This window comes from Sceloporus undulatus, chromosome 6 (genome assembly GCF_019175285.1).
Source record: "Sceloporus undulatus isolate JIND9_A2432 ecotype Alabama chromosome 6, SceUnd_v1.1, whole genome shotgun sequence".
NCBI classification, from domain to species: domain Eukaryota; kingdom Metazoa; phylum Chordata; class Lepidosauria; order Squamata; family Phrynosomatidae; genus Sceloporus; species Sceloporus undulatus.
The window spans coordinates 104,365,765-104,384,880 of record NC_056527.1 but is presented as its reverse complement, the minus strand read 5'-3'; the positions used below and the strand labels follow the sequence as shown (position 1 = coordinate 104,384,880).

The window sequence follows — 19,116 nt, the reverse complement described above, 5'->3', positions numbered from 1 at the left end:
ACTAAGGAATCAGAATATAAAGCCAAGAGAAATCTAGTCCTACAGATGTCTGCAGAAAGTTGAAAGGCATACATTTATTGTTCATGGCTTAGTCTCATTATTTAATAAACTATTTATAGCAATGTTATGTTCCTAGAAAAGAAAAACCACAGTTCTGAGAAATTCCTATTTTGAACTATAATTTCCAGAATCCCACACTCAGGAGGATCACTGAATCTATTAAGCTCAGTGTTCTTGGCATTGTTGAAACCCTATGTTGGAGCCTCCCCTCCACAGCACTTGTAGAATTAGCAGTATCTCACCTCCCCTGCTCCTTCCACACACTCCTAACCATATTAGCAAATGGAAGAACTGAGAAAATGTTGAGAAGTTACTGCTGGTAGGAAAATTTGCAGAGCCTTCATTTACTGTCATAGGTCTAGAAATTTTAGTCAAAAAATTGACCCAAAAAACCTGAGTCAACCTATTCATGGTACTGTACTTTCCTTTTTTTAAAAAAAAAAAGGAACCATCCTCTTCTCTGGCAAAAGGCAAGAACTTAGTCTGTCCCGGGAGCACCTAAAACATGCATAATGATCAATTTCTTTGCTTTGCCTTTTCATCCTTTTTTAACGTGCACATTCTCTTAGCCCCACCTGTGCCTGGTTGCCTCCCACACACATTGCACAGACACAATTTACCATAGTTCTTTGTAGGGGTTTTGAGTTATGTGGCCATGTTCTAGAAGAGTTTATCCCTGATGTTTCACCAGCATCTATGGCTGGCATCTTCAGAGAAGATGCCTCTGACAACCAGACTGGCTCTTACAACCATATTAAACATGATTTAAAACAATTAAAAGTCCATTAAAAGCTACCAAGAATGATAGAAATACAGTACCTCTCAATTAAAAGACCATTTAAAATGGCAAGTTAACAGTCAAATGCCTGGGTAAATAAGGTTTTTGCCTGATGGCATGAAGAGAACAGAGGGGGCCAACTTACCTGCCCACTTACCTCTCTCTCTCTCTCTCTCTCTGAATAAATCTTGCCAAGAAAGCCCATGACAGGATCACCATAAATTAGAATCAACTTGAAGGCACATAATAACAACAGCAAATTACGATGTCTAAAAAGTAATGGTCTAATGCAGGGGTGGGTGGGAGTCATGTGCCCTTTTCTGCTGCTATTGGGCCACAACTCCCAGTATTCTTCACAATTGGTTATGGATGCTAGGACTTGCAATCTGACCACACATGGAGGAGGATCACAGATTCCCACTCCTTGTCAGCTATCTCAGCAGTGTTTCTGCCTTTGCACTTGTTGGCCAGAATGGAAAAATAGACAGAACAAGAATACATGGTAGTTAACATCTAAAAGATTTCCTCCACTCATAGGTTTATGTTTCTACATGGTGAAAGGCAAGTCACACCCTCTCATCTGAAGAGGAAGGCCATAGCAAATCTCTTCTGAGTAAATCTTGCCAAGAAACACCATGATACTATCACCATAAGGCACATTAACAACAACGACAACATGTTTACTATGTGATACATAACAATTAACAACATGACTGATGTTGGTTTGTTGGTTCCCAATTCCCTTCTACCACCAAATTTTGAAACACTGCTGAATAAGAAACCTGACTATGTAACCAAGTTTTGTCTGCCCCTGTACCTGAAAGTTTGGACTATTTGTATATACTTCCATGATATATGGGTGTGTGGGAGAAGAATGAATGTCTCATTGAAACTAGCCCTTCAAGCTTTTGTGGGCTGAAGAAATAACAGAGAGCTGGGAACAGTTCCTTGCTGAGTAGTGTTCAGCCTCATAGTCTTTAGTCTGAGAATATGATGGCAATCTAAGCATTTGTTTACTCTTATATGTTAAGTGCCACCTTCAACCTCACATGTATAAACAGTGGATTGGAATACAAGACTTGGCCCAGACGTTATCACATGAACACAAAGGCTAACTTTGCATTTACGTAGATAGTGACAGACAAGTCACACCCATCTTGCCCTGGGGACCCCCCCTCCAAAAAAATTACATCCCCCTGTCTGAACTCTGCCCTCCACCCACATAGAGAGCAACTATTTCCTTTGCAGGTTTATTATTTATTCATTATTAAAATATTTATTACCCATCCTTTTATCACAAGATGTCGTAAAGGGACTACAGTCAGGAAAGTACCATGAAACAGTTCTAAAGACCTTTAAGACCTTTAAAACAATGTAAAGCCATGTTGAAGAGGTTAAAACATATGCAGCACAATTTTAAAATGACTTAAAACCATAAATATATGAATAATTCCATAATATAGGCAAGATTCTTAGGCCCCAGCAGCTTTGGTAAAGAGACATGTTTTGACTTCGCACCTAAATATAATCAGTGTTGGTGCTCATTGGACCCAATGTGGAAAGCATTTCATAGTTGGGGAGCCACAACAGAGAAGGCCCACTTCTGTATTTCCATGTAGATTTCCACAGGGATGGCAGCCTAATTTTAATCCCTTATGCCCTAGGGTTAACAGAGTGAACACTGGAAAAGACTCATCTACCCTTAATGGCTGTGTAGATGAGGGAATTCAGCAGATGATACATATTTATTACCCAGTTGCATGTCAGGCAACATCTGCTGAAACTTCCTCTTATATACAACTATTAAAGGTACATGAGCCATCTCCAGTTTCAGTCTGCTGTTACTCATAAATCATAATTCCCATATATCACTGACTGTAATTGCAATAGTTGTGACATAAACAGCTAGCAAAAATAAAATTAGATGTTTAAATTAAAATATCATATGAACATTCTAAATGTATTGACATGTACCGTATTTTCTGGCGTATAAGATGATTGGGCATATAAGACGATCCCCAACTTTTCCAGTTAAAAAATAGAGTTTGGGATATACTCGCCGTATAAGACTTCTAACGCACACCAAATAAATTTTTTTTTAAAAACCATCAGATTTGATTTCAATATGGTAATTTTAATTCAAATGCTTATGACATGCAGGTATTTAGCAGGAAAACTTGTTGTATACAAAGCCTGCTTGGATTGGTCAGCTCTCCCTGCCTGCCCAGCCCTCCCTGTCTCCAAGACTATCAGAGTGGTAGCTGCTTTCATACAATCATTGCATATGGTGGGGATGCGGCTGTGGCCGTTTTTGAGCTCTCCCCACCATATGTGGCGACCGCAGATTCTCCAGTCCGGCTCGGAAGTTTCAGCACCTACCCTATAAGACAACACCCGGCATATAAGACAACCCCCGAGTTTTGAGAAGATTTTCCTGGGTTAAAAAGCAGTCTTATACGCCAGAAAATACAGTATGTTGTTTCATGTAGTTAAAGTGAACATTTGGTAAGATGTGATTTTTCTTAAAGAAAATGTTAAAAGAATAATATATATATATTTTAAAATTAAATTTTAATTAAAAAAACTAAAACCTGGGGCCTCTCCTTTCTCTTCCCACAGAGTCTCACCCCATTCACACCATTTCTTCAGCACTGTAAAGGGACACAGGTGAATGCCAGAGCCCATTTCTGCCAAAAGGCAGATGTTTAGGAGCAGCAGTGTCACCCCCCCCCCCCCTTTATGGTGTCACCTGGTGCAGTCTATATTTCCAGCACTCTCGTAGTGATGCCCTTGGCCAAAACTCATACATTAGCAAGGTAGCACTGCTGCTCCTCCTTGTTCTTGCTGCCTTGTTCACCTACCACCTCTAGATGAACAACCATCCACTAAGAGAAGTTAGTAAAGAAATACTAATCTCAACATGCTTTGATTTCTTTATCCAAGAGGGTTTTTTTTTACTAAGGGAGAGAAGAACTAATGGAGAATCACAAAGATGGTAAGAAAAAGGTGTGGATGCACTCTAGCCTTCCCCAGATGCCTTGCACATTGGTGGCTCCAAAATCTATAACCAACACCAGTGGCCCCATGGAATTTTAAAATGTACATAAGGCATGTAAATTGAGTGGCCCTCAAGATGTCATTGGACAGCAATTCCCAGCAGCCCTAGCCAGCATAGCCAATGGTGAGGAATGCTAGGACTTGCACTCCATTAACCTCTGGAGGTCCATAAAATTCCCAGCTCTGCTTTGTATTAGCAGTAGCAACAGCAACAGCAGCAGTATCCTGCCTTTCTCCCAAAACTGGGACTGAAGACCAAATGTTGTAGGGAAATGTGGCCTAGGATCAAGAAACAAACCAGGACAGCATTAAATTTTGTGAAGCCGATAGTTTGATCATTGCAAAGACATTCTTCAGGCAATTTTTAAAAAGGACATACTATACTGAATGGGCATAGATTCCATTTACCTGGAGCCAATTCACACTACAGAATTGTTGCACTATTACTCAACTTTAGTTGCTATGGTTCAATCCTCTGATCAGTAGTTTAGAGAGGAGCATTTAGAGTTCTCAGCCACTGTGCTGCAGTGCCTTACCAGACTTCACACCACAGGAGTACATAGGATGAACTTTGGTAGTTAAAGTGGAATAATAATGCTATAACTGTTAGGTTCCATGGCAGTTTTTACCAGCATCTACAGGACAAACCAGAAGAGACTACTTTGGCTCAGGATAGCAAGTAGTATAATAAGGTATATTACACCATCACACAGACCCAGTTGCACCAAGAATGTGCTTATCTTCCCTGAGGGTGGTTGTTCTAAGGAAGGGAAAGATCTGAAGGGAAGAAGGACACTATATTTTCTAAGGATCTCAAATTAGCATTCCAAAGGTGGTATTGATCCAGGCTGTTTCCTTGTTATTTGCCATCAAATCAGTTTTTACTTATTGCATCTCTGTGAAGGAGACACCTCAGAATCGCAATCATCAACAGCCCTGCTCAAATCTTGTAATCTCAGGGCTGTGGTTTCTTTCACTTAATCAATGTGTAATGTGGTCTTCCTTTTTCCTACTGCTTTCCATTTTATTAAACATTATTGTCTTTTACAATGGCTCATGTTGTCTTGTGATGCATCCAAAGTACAATAGTTTAATAATGTTGGCTTCTTGAGAGAGATTAGGCTTAATTTGCTCTCAAAACCATTTATTGGTCTTTTTAGCAGTTCATGGTATTTGCAGAACTCTCCTCCAGCACCACAACCCTAGTGAGTTGGTTTTCTTCCGGTCAGATTTCTTCACTGTTCAGCTTTTACAGCAATACCCAGATACTATGGTATGGGAAATTATGACTTTGGTATTTAATGATATATCTTTACATCTGACCAGGCGTTTTTGTTTACTTCTTGTTAAACATTCACTCACACTCCCTTGTCTTAGGCCCAGCCTTTGCTATATGTAAAGCACAGAGGGACATTTAATATGCCATCTAGCATCATATCCCCTAAAATTACCAAATGTTTATTTCTGAGTGCTGCATTTATTATGGAAATTGCATAAGTAATAGTTTATGTATCTAACAGAAGTGTGAAAATAAAAGAACTCGGAAATACAATATATATGTCTGTCCTGTGGTTAACAGAATATCACATGGTCCAAGTAGTGACTCATGCTATATGACTTTTGCTGCTGTTTTGTGGTTCTTTTGTGGGGAGGTGGAAAGACAGGGTATTTTGTATCATAGGCAAGCAACTTGTAGCATTTAGGGTTTTTCTTAAAACCATTAAGAAGTATCTATTTCTATTACTTGTGAGAAATAGAAAAACAAGGTACTTTTTAAAGAAATTGTAACTACAATAGTGGGGGCCTAAATGTCTTAATGGCACCAGATCTCATCTGATCTTGGAAGCTAAGTAGGGTCAGCTCTGCAAAAGGATCTTGTAGCATTTTGTGTGAAAGACGTTTTAGCATAAGCTTTCACATCTGAGGAAGTAGACCAAGTCTACAGTATCATTTCTTTTACATAGTCTAAGGTTCTCAATCTGTGGTGCTTAAGGGGGGGCAAGAATTGCTCAAGGGCGGGTGCAAGATTTGAAGGCCCAGATTCCTCCTCCTTTTCATCCCAAACTTCTTTTGCATGTAAAATTTACACATATGTTGAGTCAAAGCGGAATTAACTTAAATAAAACTATTCTAATTTGAACAATGTTATTTCCTTATAAAAGGTTAAATATGAATATACATGAATGTGCACATGAAAACAGGCACACTAAATTTATTCATATACTATGTTAAGTGGCGGGGGGGGATGTAATATCTGCATGCAGATGTAAAGGGAGTCATAAGAGTAAAATGTGTGAGAGCCAATGGTCTAAGATGAACTTATCAGGGGGCTTTTTTGGCAAGATTTGCCTTTGCCTTCCTCTGAGGTTGAGACAATGTGACTTGCCCAACGTTTCTATGGCTGAGCGGGGATTAAAACCCTGGTCAATTTCCAGAGTCATAGTCCAATGCTCAAACCACTACACCACACTAGCTCTCTTTTCATCGGGAAAAAATTGTTAAGCTAAAGGTACTTAATTTAAAATCAAGCCACCCCAAAATAATCTGCATTACAACAGGGACAACTCAGTCACAACACTGTTGGTGAGGACAACCCCTGTGCCAATTGCAGCTAAATTCAAAGGAAACAGGGAAGCTTTATGGGTGGGTTGGCAAATTACATCATTGTTCCTGTTCTTCAAGAAGTCCTGGCATTCGGACCTTGTGAACCCTGGCTCCACCATACTCACAGTAGCAGTCTAGGCTCTTCTCAATCCACATTATACAACAACTGCTTGGAGACAGGAGGAGCAGGTTGCTGGACCTGCGCCTAACACCGCATGCAACAGTTATAGTTTCTGAGTCATTTTCAAAAATAGTTCCCACCACAGAGAAGCCAGGAGTAATCCAGCTTTCTACAGTAGTAACCTATGGTGCTATAATCAAAGAAGAACTTGGCAGCAAAAGTCCAGGCCCCCATTCAAGAGAATGAACAGGAGGCCTCTCATGCTACACAGTTAAAAATATTAGGATTCCACTTGAACTGCGGAGGCAACATCCTCTGGAATCCTGGGATCTGTAGTTTAGAGAGGATGTTTACATCAAACTACAGCACCCAGGATTACCTATCATGCAGCTAAGGCAGTTAAAAGTGTGATCATAGTGCTATGTTTATATAAGTTTAAAGTATATATATCTACATATACAAAATGGAAAACTATATACATATGTGTGTGTATAAAAATTCTAAGAAGCACCTGTTAAAATACAATTAGATTAGAAGAGACAATTAAGTAAGAGAAAAGAGAAATACAGATTAGCAGAAATTAGAAAACTCAATAAAACCCATAAGGAAGTTAAATACACTAATAAGGTGTAGATTTTTGAAAATGTTAAAACTCATTTGATTTATTTAGAAACTGAGATAACTATGGCAAGACAAGAATAAATGAAAGTACCTGTATATTATTAGGTACGATTATAACTTTATATGAGCATAAATGTAACTTGGGTAGGAATATCACAGTATCTAACTAATGAAGAGAATGTGTAATATGATTTTTTAAAAATTAAATAACATTAATTAAATCAAAAAAATTAAAAAGTGTAATCATAGTGCTATACTTGTGTAGTGTGAAAGGCTCCCAGGAAGAGATCTCAAATGCAGCTAAACCAGCTAAATTTTTGAAGTAAATGAATCATACACATTGCCAATTAAAAGGGCTGAGATGGGAATATTAGGTCTCCAAACCAAGTCCAAAAAAAAAAAAAAATCATCTGACTTTATAGTTGAAGTAATTAGGGAATGGATGACTGGGATTAGGCCCAGTTTCTGAAGTGACAACCAAAGTGTAAAAGAGCTCATCCTGGTCCCTTCTTGTCATTGGAATATCCAGGGATGGTGTCATGTTCAGGAACATCACTACGCTACACTCAGATATTTGAGGGAGAATACAACACTATCCAGAACAAGTTGTACACTTACTCCAATTCAGTGGAACCCAAAGCTCAGCCCTAGCCAAGATATTTTGCTGCCTGGAAAAGAGGGGCAATATGTTTCTTCCTCCCTCATTTCACATTCAGAAACCTGAGCATCTGGCAATGAATGTGCATCCTTCATGACATTATACAGATCTCCATGACAACTTGAAAATACTGTAACAAGTTACAATCAGCCCTCCATATCCATTAATTCTGCATTCATGGATTCAGCCAATCAATTCTAAAGAACAAACTTGCTCCCCACCCCCTGATTTTTTTATAAGGGATACCATTCCATTGCATATAATGGGACCAGTAGATACAGAGGGCCCACCATACAGGCAACATGATGTCATTACTTGCAACAAGTTACTTTTGGCAGGTTAAGGAGATTATTGCAAGGACATACTTCAAAAGCAGCATAAGAAGTGGTTACAAAGCTATTTACTGGTGTAATTAATAAAACTAGTTACTTCTAAAGAGAAGTTTCAAAAAGCCATTTCAATAGGATTTTTCAAGTTTCATGACATTCTTCTATCCATCTTAACTGTTGTTGTTATTTTTAAAAAGTAATGGGAAATACTGTAATGAGAAAGTAAATAGCAAAGTGAGGAGCAACATAATAGGCTAGGTTTTAAAGAATGCAACCAGGAAGGACAGTGAGTTACTGAGTACTGAGGTTGAATTATGTTTAAAAGTACCATTCCAAGCTCAGCAGCTGGTGGCAGCATGGAATAAGGACACACATAGCTCTGTTCTGCAACAGAAGGGCATGGCCAGGGTGCTTTAGAGTAGTGGTTTTCAACCTTCCTAATGCTGTGGCCCTTTAATACAGTTCCTCATGTTGTGGTGACCCCCAATTGATGGTCTCGGTTCCTAAGACCATCGGAAATATGTGTTTTCCAATTACCTTAGGCAGCCCCTGTGAAAGGGCTGTTCGATCCCCAAAAGGGTTGTGACCCACAGGTTGAGAACCGCTGCTTTAGAGTAACAATAAACTGTCATTGCTGACCCCCCCCCCCCAATACTTGCTATCTCACCACAGTTGTGGTGAGAGAGGAGGCTGGTATGATAAAGTCCCCAATCTACATTGTTAACAACTGATTGGGTACCGTCATAGTCCCTGCAATTTCTTGACTGTTCTCCTTTTGTTTGGTTCCATCTTTCCCCCAGATGCTTTGACCTTCTGGATGCCTTTCTTAAAGTCCACTGGGGGCCCTGTGGTGAGACCAGAAAAGGAGAGAAAATGGGGACAAGGAACTTTTGCAACATATCCTGGGGAAACCTTGGAAGTTAAAAATATAGTATGTCTTGAAGTTGGTGGTTGCATTGTCCCCTCTTGAGAGAAGACTGATGAGGAAAATGTGGAGTGTTGTGGAGCAAGAGAGGTTTTGGAAAAGAAATTAGAGATTCATCGAACTATTGTAGAATAGTGTACTTGTTCCTGGCAAATTCCTAGTGATCTAATTCATGGATGTGGAAGGAAGAAAGGATGCTGCTCCACAGATCCTACCCCTAAAAAAGGATGGGGGGGGCCTTTGGCCCTCCAAGGCTTGGCTGGTAGGGGCTGAACATCTGATCAGTCACCAAGGATTGGTACTGCCAAGATTCCTGTGCAGCTGAGCTCCATCTGCAACTATCAAGCAGAAGAATCATTACAGTATAACCATCTTTGCAGTTACTTAATAAGAAGGTCTTAATCCCCCCCTTTCCTTGATATATTGATTTGATGCTTGAAACAATTTTAAAATGTTTCATTTATTATTTTGCCCTTATTCTCACACCACTCAACTTGTTGAACGCCGTAGCTGGTGGTATTGTTATTATTCACTGTATTCTGTGCTTTCACCATTTTGTAAAAACATACAAAATTCATAATGATCTGCCTGCCAGTCTTGAGAAACCCCATCACCACATTATAAACAGTGCCAGGGTCCCTGTTTGGTGGATGGGTTGGCTGACATTATTATTATACATCTGGAAGGAGAAATAAGAAAGCTACAGGAAATCTAAGAGAGAATAGGGAGAGGAGGGGAGTGAAATAATGGCCTGTTACAGACAGCCAAAATAAAGCTGCTTCGAGTCACAGTGAAGGTATGGTGTTTCAATGATGCATGCGTCCTAAGAGTCCAGAAGTCGCACCAAAGCCACGCTCCAGCCATAAGGACTGGAGTGTGGCTTTGGTGTGGCTTCTGGACTCTTAGGACGCATGCATCAGTGAAACACCATACCTCCACTGTGACTCGAAGCAGCTTTATTTTGGCTGTCTGTAACAGGCCAATATGTTAAATAAGTGGGATGTGATGTGGAGCAGCTAGGACACTGTAGAAATAATGCAGTTTGACACCTCTTTAACTGCCATGGCTCCATCCTACAGACCCCTGGGATTTGTCATTTTGTGATGTACTGACACTCTTTGGCAGAGCAGGCGAGAGAACTTGTAAAATGACAAATTCCAGGATTACAAAAGAAGGAGCTACAGCACTTAAAGTGATGTCAAACTGCATTATTTCTACAGTGTAGATGCAACCCTTGTGTCCCCTTGATATGGAAGGTTGGATTAATGGCATCAACATGGAGCAAGGAAAGTTTTTTGTTTAAGTACAGCTCTGAGGACTCTGGTTCAGTGAGCATGCTGGCTGAAAGGATTTGGGGGAATTTGGGTTTGTTTGTTTTTTAAGTACCATTATGGAGAGTATAGGAGATAACATCAAATTGGAGCAGGATACCAGAGATCATGTCCCAAAGGATCATACATTTGGGTAGGTGATGAAAGCCAGGAGCAATGGATAAATTGATTCCTTGGAATTTGATGTACAGAGGAGTCTGGAGTGGGCTCCCTGGGATTTTGGCATGGGGAGCATCTTCCTAGAAACTCATCCTTGGTTCACTGATTTTATCCTGGGGGGAGACAATTCAGAGCCAGACATAGCTTTCGAAACTGTTCTCTAAACCTAGATGCTCTGGGAATGGAGTTGGAAGGCAGATGCCTCTTTGCATGTTCTCATATGTACTCTCTATGGCTCTCCCATCTCATGGCCATATGATCCATTAGAGCATGTCCAGAGGAAAGTAACCAAAATAGTAAAAGGTATAAAAACCAGGAGTGGTTTAGGGAGCTGGGTATTTTTAGCCTAGTGAAGAAAAGGTTGAGTGGTGACATGATAGTCATGTTTAACTACTTGAAAGTAGTTAAGAAAGTAGTTAAGAATGTTGAGAATGGAGCAAGCTTGCTTTCTGCTGCTCCAGAGACTAGGACTTTGCTCTAGAGACTAGGATGGAGGAATGGATTCAAACAACAGGAAAAGAAATGCCACTTAAACTTTAGAAAGAACTTCCTGATGGCAACAGCTGTTGGACACACTCCCTTGTTGGAGGGAAGTGGAGTCTCCTTCTCTGGAGTTTTTAAAACAGAGGCTGGATGGCCATCTGTCAGCAATGCTTTGACTGTGGATTCCTACATGACAGGAGCTTGGACTGAATGACCCTTGGGGTGTTTTCCCACTCATTGATACACTCTATGATTCTCTCTGAATCCCAATCTTCCTCCCAACCCAGAAGGTAGGGACAACCTGCTCCTCCAAAAGGCCTAAAATGAATGCTTCTAGAGGTCTTTTTAAAACTGAAGTGGAAGATCATCTCCTGTCCTAGAGCCACAGCTTGCTTACTCAACCCTAGAGCTCATGTCCATGCTTGTAGAGCACTGATGGTAAATGCTGACAGTGGAACAGGTTGTCTCAAAGTCTCCTCCTTTGGAAGAATTCAAATATATAGCTGGATTAGTCTGTAAAATCAGTATCTTGAGACCTTTGAGGAAACCAGGGACAGACACATATATGCCATTGGTGTGTGAGGATATACCAATGGATATACAAATGGCATATGTATGCCATTGGTATGTGTGGATATACCAATGGCATATATATGTCTGTCCCTGGCTTCCACTCCACCAGATGCACCTGAGGAAGTAGACTGAAGTCTAGGAAAGCTCATGCGGTTCAGTTAGTCTCAAAGGTGCTACAAGTTTTCTTTACATCCTCCTCCTTTGGAGGTTTGCAAACAGAGGGCCATCTCTAGGGAGTGCTTTGATAGTGTGTTCCTGCATGGCAGGGGAGTTAGGCTGGAGAGCCCTTGGGGATCCCTTCCACCTCAACTTGAGGAGGACCTTCCTGACAGTAAGGGCTGTTGGACAGTGGAACACACTTCCTCCTTGGAGGTCTTTAAACAGAGGCTGGATGGTCATCTGTCAGAGATGCTTGGATTGAGAGTTCCTGCAGGGCAGAATGGGATTGGACTGGATGGCCCTTGCGGTCTCTTCCAACTCTAGGATTGTATGAAGTCTTGGTGCTGGGGCTGAGTGGTACCAAAGCCTGGGGTTCAAGGGTTGCTGGCACCTGATCAAGCGCTTGCCTTCGCTCCGGTGAAGCTGCTTGGCCAGGATCATAACCACAGGGTCATAAAGTAACTCTTGGCGCAAAGGAAGGGGGATTTCAATAAGCAAGATGTAGCAAGATTGTGGGGTTTGAGGAGAGAGAAAAAGAAGTGGGTGAGTCACTCCGAATCGAGCCCCAGAGAGCCCCGGCCCCTCCCTCCTCCTCCTCCTCCTCCTCCTTCTCCTTTCAGAGAACAAGTGCTTTCGCTTTCGACACTTCTTCTACTCAAGAACACGCTGCTGTCTCTCCTTCTTTTGGGGGACTCTGGGCAGCAGCTGTCCTTGCATCGAGGAGGGGACTCCGCTTTCTGCCTTGGCTTCCCCCTCTCAGCTTCCACACTGCTTTTAATTCTTCCTCCTCCGGAGATCAGCACCAGGGATCCAGACAGGTAAGGAGTTAGTTATTCATTTCTTTTTGCTCCCCGGTACAGTAGATCCGAGCTGGGCATTTGGGAAAAGTTAGCTCTCCCAGGATCTCCTGGCCAGGATGGGACAAGTCAGGAGCCCTGCTGGCTGGGAGAGTTGGAGAGCTGCAGGGCACCATTGGTTTGGCTTCTGTTCAGCCCAGGTGACTTTCAGGTGGGATTCTTGTCTCAGGTGGAGGGGCTGCTGCAAGAAGGAGCTCATGGAGACCATCCTGGGGTGACTGTGGTGCCTAAGTTCTTTACAAAAGGCAAAAATGGGGCATAACTCAGAGGCTACAGCTCCCACCTGGTTGGCCTCCCCCCCCCCCCCATAGGTTTCTGATGAGACTCCAAACCATATCATCCTGCACTAGTGGAGGTCCTGAGATGGCTCAGCATCAGTTGGAGATCTGAGGTAGCCTCTTCCAACCTTGAGGCTCCCTTCCAGATGCATTGGACTATGACTCCCATCATCCCCAGCTGGTATCTCTTGGGATGATGAAAGTCATAGTCTCAACACATCTGGGGGGGTGAGACCCTCCCCTGAGTTAGAGGCTGCTCTGAAGGCTTTGTTGGCTCCTATTTCCAGACTCAACCTTCCCCCAGACCAGTGGTTCCCAGACTTTTGTCCTCTAGATCCGTGGTCCCCAAACTGTGCTCTTGAAGGGACTTTGGACTTCAGCTCCCAGAATCCCCACACTATTGGCTAACATGGCTGAGGCTTCTGGGAGCTGAAGTCCAAAATCTCTGAAAGGGCACAGTTTGGGGACCACTGCTCTAGATGTTTTGGACTTCAGCTCCCAGAATTCTTGACAGTGGTTCCCAAACTTTTGTCCTATAAATGTTTTGGACTTCAGCTGTTAGAGTTCTTGACTGCCTGCCCAGTTGGTAAGGGCTTCTTGGTGTTGAAGTCCAAAAGAGCTGCAGAACCAAAGTTTGGGAAGCACTGCCCTAGACTGATGCCAGTTGGGGATGATGGGACTGGCAATCCAGCACATGTGGAGGGTGTGCTGGGGAAGGTAGATCCCTAGAGTCTGGCCAGCCCTTTCACACAGACTTTGGGGTCCTTTTTGTTTTTAGCCAGAGAGATGACAAGGAATGGATCGGAAGCACCTGCCCGCCTTAACTGATCCAACAACTTTTCTTTCCAACTTTTCCCTGGTAAGCTGCACCCATTCCTATTTTATCCCATCCTACCTGACTACTCTCCCACATGATGAAGTGTTTTACACCTGGGCAGAATCTCCATGCTGCAACTTTTCTGTAAAATTATCTATTATTTTGTTTAATTTATACCTCCTCAATAGTGGACCCAAAGCAGCGTACAACAAAGTTAAAACAAAATCCAGCCCCCAAATCCCATAATGATATAGAAGTTTTAAAGACTAATTAAATGAGCTATTGTCTTAAAGCATCTCTGTGTGTGTGGTCCAAAACACACTGCAGAAACAATCCAGTTGGAAACTGCTTTAACTGCCTTGGCTGAAGGCCAGGGAATCCTGGAACTGTAGTTTTGGGAGACATTTAGCCTTCGCTGTCAGAGAGCTCTGGGGCCACAATAATCTACAATTCTCAGGATTCCCTAGCACTGGCTCAGGGCAATTAAAGCAATCTCAACCTGGATTATTTCTGCAGTGTGTTTTTGACCAAAGATCCTGGTACCATGAGCTTTTGTAGATTTGATCCTTCTTCCTCAGATGCATAAGATCGGCACATGAATATGTTACTTTTTCTGGACTGGTATTTCCAGAATCCCCTACTGTGTGTACTCTGTGAACTATAGTCCAGAAGAGTAGTTTTTCAGACTCTAGGAATGCAACTCTTAACAAAATAAATAAATAAAATAAAATAATGTTCATCACACCTGGCTTACTGGCTAGGGTCATTTGGATTGTCACAATATTTGTGCTGATCTAGGATGGGGAAAGTTGTTTTTTAATTCATATTTAGAGTAGGATGAATGTTAAGTTTTTAAAAACTGCTGTGACAAGGACAAAATGGACTGATTACCTAATTCCTGGGAAGGATGTGATGCATGCATATATACATAAATATCTATTTCTGAAGTCTGTGGGTGAGAAAACACATAGCGTAGTTAGTTGTATGTGGTCAAAACAGCATTATTCCCAATACCAAGGAGGAGGTATTATCAGATTCATGGGAAACTCACACAGGGATTTCTCTTCTCTCCCCTAAAAGCTCACTGACAATTGAATATGTTCAGTGACTGTGGAATGCTGCCTGATTCTTGAGGGTGGAAACTTAGATGGAAGAGGGGAATGGAATAGATTCTTGTGGTGGAGGATTTAATTTATTTATTTCATTTTTATGCTGCCTTTCTCCCAAAAAGGGACCCAAGGCAGCTCACAAGCTAAAAACACTTTAAAAACAAACAACCTGTGGTTGAATATCACATTTGTGCAGATAGAGCTAAGCTGACAACTGTTGCTTCACTGTTCCACAATCTGCCACAACCCAGTGCGACCAAGGCCCCATTCCCACTTACAAATAATTCAGTTTGCGATCTGAATTGATGGTTCGGTTTGACAGTGGAGCATTGTTCACACTACATTTGAGCAGATCAAATTTTCCTGTTGCAAATCAACCCATTTACCAATGGACCAATTAAAAAAGGATGGTCTTCCATGGCTTATTTCCCCCCTGTCAATGTGTCCACTCACATTTGGTGATGTGCTCTGTTGCATCCGTTGTCATTAAAAAAAACAACCCAAAATGCAAAGGAAAGGGCAGATAAACTCAAAATACTATGAGATGAGGAAAAGTTCTCCAAAAGTTGCAAAAGTAAAATAATAATAATAATAATAACAACAACAACAGAAGAGCGGCTATAAAGAGGGGGAGCAGAGTGGCAGGCCAAAAATGGTGCTTTGGCAAGGGAAGGAGAGGTCAAGAGATGGGTGGACAATTGTGTCACAAGGAACTGATTCCAATCTGGATCCCATTCACACTTGCGTTGAATTGATTTATCACAGAAGACATGTGATTTAGTGGATCCAGAAGAAACAGTTTAATTGGGTCTAGCGCTGGGAGGGCTCATCAAACCACAATTTGGCCATTTAAACCACTTCTCTTGGTAACTTTACCTTCCCCCTTGTTTTTAAGTTTTTAAGTTACCACAATGCTAGAAATGTATAATAATAATAAATAAAACTTTTATTTATATCTCACTTATTTGTAAGAAACAGTCAAAGTGGTTTCCAACAATTAAAATAATACCGATGTACAGAGATAACAATAATACAAATATGTACAACCCCCTTAAAAAGGAATTAAACCATTCTAAGATTAAAATTCAAACATTAAAATCAACACATTTATATTTAAATCACACGATATCATGGCCGGGATTGTACAAATACAGAATACTCCAAGTACAGTATGGAGAATCTCTATGTAGCTGGGGGCTATTCCAGGAAGGCCTGTAGGAAGAGATCTGTCTTGACTGCTTTTTTAAAGTTATCTTTAAATGTAAGGACTTGAAGGGGGAAAAACTGGGGAAAGAGAATTCTTATTTGGCAGGGCCATGCCTTCATTTTACCCCCCCCCCTCCCAATATCTACACAAATCACATTTTGCAGGGGTCTGAAATAATTACTTGTAGATGGCTTTGGAAATTACACAGAGGCCCACAGGCTGCCTGGCTCAGCTATTTTCTGCCTGGTTGATTCTGGGAAGAGCCAACTAGCTTCCACATTCTAATATTGTCATTAATAACTGCGTGTTCCCATTCTGGAGTTTAATTTACACCAAAAGTGGTAAATGGTGGCCTCTGTCCCATCGACCCCCATTATATGGCCTTCAGCTGCTACTGAATTGACCACCAAAATTACAATGCAAAACACCTCTGCAGTATTACAGTCTGTGAGATGCAAGCCCACAGTCCTCTATGGTGCAATACAAGGCACACTGGATCTCTCTTAGGGGTCATTCACACATCATTTTTAGTGTGGCGATGAAGATCATCTCACTCATGCATTCCAGGTTTGTTATTCACGCTATTGAACCACATTGATCTGCAGCTCTGCAAGTTTGGTTGTTCACATGTGCAATCATTCAAATAAAGATGGAGCCAGTGATGCAAATTCATTTGGAATCTGCTTGAATTTGCCTTACAGGACTCTATGCTTTACATGCAGGACTCTATGGCAACACCAATACAACTGAGGACTTTGTAGCAAAAACTATGCACTGCTTTAAATTAGGGAAGGGGAACCTCCGAATCTTATGCCTGATGAGCCCCAAAAGCTTCTGCTGCTGTTATCTCAAATCAGTATTTAAATTTTGACTACCCTGCACAGAAACTCAGCAGCTTGTAGGTTCTGCATAGTACTGATGTGAACTCTGTTGGCAGAAAAGTTCTTGCGTGGTTTCTGTGGTCTATTTTAAGTACAACTGAGTCTTGATTCAACAACATTTATTGTGATGATTTGTAGTTTCTTGAACTTATGAGATACTCCTTTTGCATTCCATTCCATTTGGTTTGACATTCTAGCCCTTTGGTCCTCCGGATGTTTTTGACTTCTTCTTCCAGATTCCCTCATCGTTGGCCATGCTGGCAAAGGCTTTTGACTGTTGAAGTCCAAAACAGATGGAAGATCAAAGGTTGAGAACATCTGGTTTAGCCAACAGGCATTTGTTATTATCAATCATCATTATTTCAACACCAAATCATATGAACCAAGAGTAGGAATCGTGCACTCCTTCAGATATTGCTGGGCTGCAATTCCCATCAGACTTAGACAGAATACACAGTGGTGACAAATGCTGGAGCTGCAGTCCAACAATTTCCAGTGGGCTCATGATTCTCATATCCTCCAACTGGTCTGTGTCCTCTGCTGTCTTACTTTTTTGTCTGTTTTTAAAATGTCCCAGCTTCTCTCTCCTCCCCATTTGTCCTCAACTTACTTCAGTTGCTGCAAACAGGTCAAAGCACAGAAGTAGTTTGCCCTCAGTTAACTCATTGAGAATGGAAAGGGAAGAGGAGGAAGCAGAATCTTGCCCTTCCCTGTAAATTCAGGGAAAAGCAAACTGCTGCAGCCTCTCTTACCTTGTTGGTTCTTCCTCATTAATAACTTTTGTCATCTTGACTACACTTTGATGTTGCTTGGCCATACATGTCCCAATTTTCATCTATGAAATGTCAGAGGGCTGGATTTACATCCTCAATTTAGATCTATTCTAGCCTAGGTTCCAGAAACCAGTATGTCAATATTTCTTGTCATTTTACATAGAATTCATTAGTTGGATATCAGTTGGGGAAGGATACAGGAGGACTGCACTAAGACTGTGCTTTCCCAGCAAGTGTTTCCCTGCGCAGAATTCTTGTTTAGGCTTCATCTGCACTGCAGAATTAATGCAGTTTGACACAGCTTTAACTACCGTGGCTCAATGCTATGGAATTCTGGGATTTGTAGTTTTGTGAGATATTTAACCTCTGTCAAAGAGCTCTAGTGCTACGACAAAGTATGAATCCCAGGATTCCACAGGATAGAGCCATGGCAGGTAACGTGGTGTAAGAATGCATTAATTCTGCAGTGTGGCAGCAGTCTTCTTGTTCCAGTCAGTAACTCAAATCCTCTTCTTTGATACGCCATTCTCTTCCCCTTCTCATTGAGTTTGCAATTTCATGCCCTCAGCAGTAAGTCGGCCAGCCTTACATGGCTACCTAGCATGCTCAGTCATAGAATCATAGAATCATAGAGTTGGAAGAGACTACAAGGGGCATCCAGTCCAATTCCCTGCCATGCAGGAACTCTCCATCAAAGCATCCCTGACAGATGGCCATCCAGCCTCTGTTTGAAGACCTCTAAGGAAGGAGACTCCATTACACTCTGAGGGAGTGTGTTCCACTGTCGAACAGCCCTTACTGTCAGGAAGTTCCTCCTAATGTTGAGGCGGAATCTCTTTTCCTGGAGCTTGCATCCATTGCTCCGGGTCCTAGTTTCTGGAGCAGCAGAAAAAAAGCTAGCTCCCTCCTCAATATGACATCCCTTCAAGTATTTAAACAGGGCTATCTTAGCCTTCTTTTCTCCAGGCTAAACACCCCCAGATCCCTGAGTCTTTCCTCATAGGGCATGGTTTCCAGACTCTTCACCATTTTGGTCGCCCTTCTTTGGACACACTCCAGTTTCTCCTTTTTAAATTGTGGTGCCCAAAACTGGACACAATATTATTCCAGGTGGGGCCTGACCATAGCAGAATAGAGTGGAACTATTACTTCCCTTGATCTAGACACTATACTTCTATTGATGCAACCTAAAATTGCATTGGCCTTTTTAGCTGCCATGTCGCACTGTTGACTCATGTTCAACTTGTGGTCTACTTGGACTCCTAGATCCCTTTCACATGTAGTCTCGTTCAACCAGGTGTCCCCCATCCTATATCTGTACATTTCATTTTTCTGC

General features: G+C 41.7%; 1 protein-coding gene across 2 annotated transcripts in view; it reads left to right on the top strand.

The window, feature by feature from the left end:
• Positions 1 to 12,637: 12,637 nt before the first annotated feature.
• The window catches only part of FLT3LG (fms related receptor tyrosine kinase 3 ligand), a 31,254-nt gene continuing 24,775 nt past the window's right edge, over positions 12,638 to 19,116 (top strand). Inside the window, exons 1-2 of one of the 2 annotated variants that reach the window (XM_042475979.1) lie at positions 12,638 to 12,676; positions 13,772 to 13,852. The gene's annotated coding sequence lies outside the window, so the exon portion shown is untranslated. The remainder of the gene's footprint in view (positions 12,677 to 13,771; positions 13,853 to 19,116) is intronic. The other variant, XM_042475978.1, reaches the window with a different exon arrangement.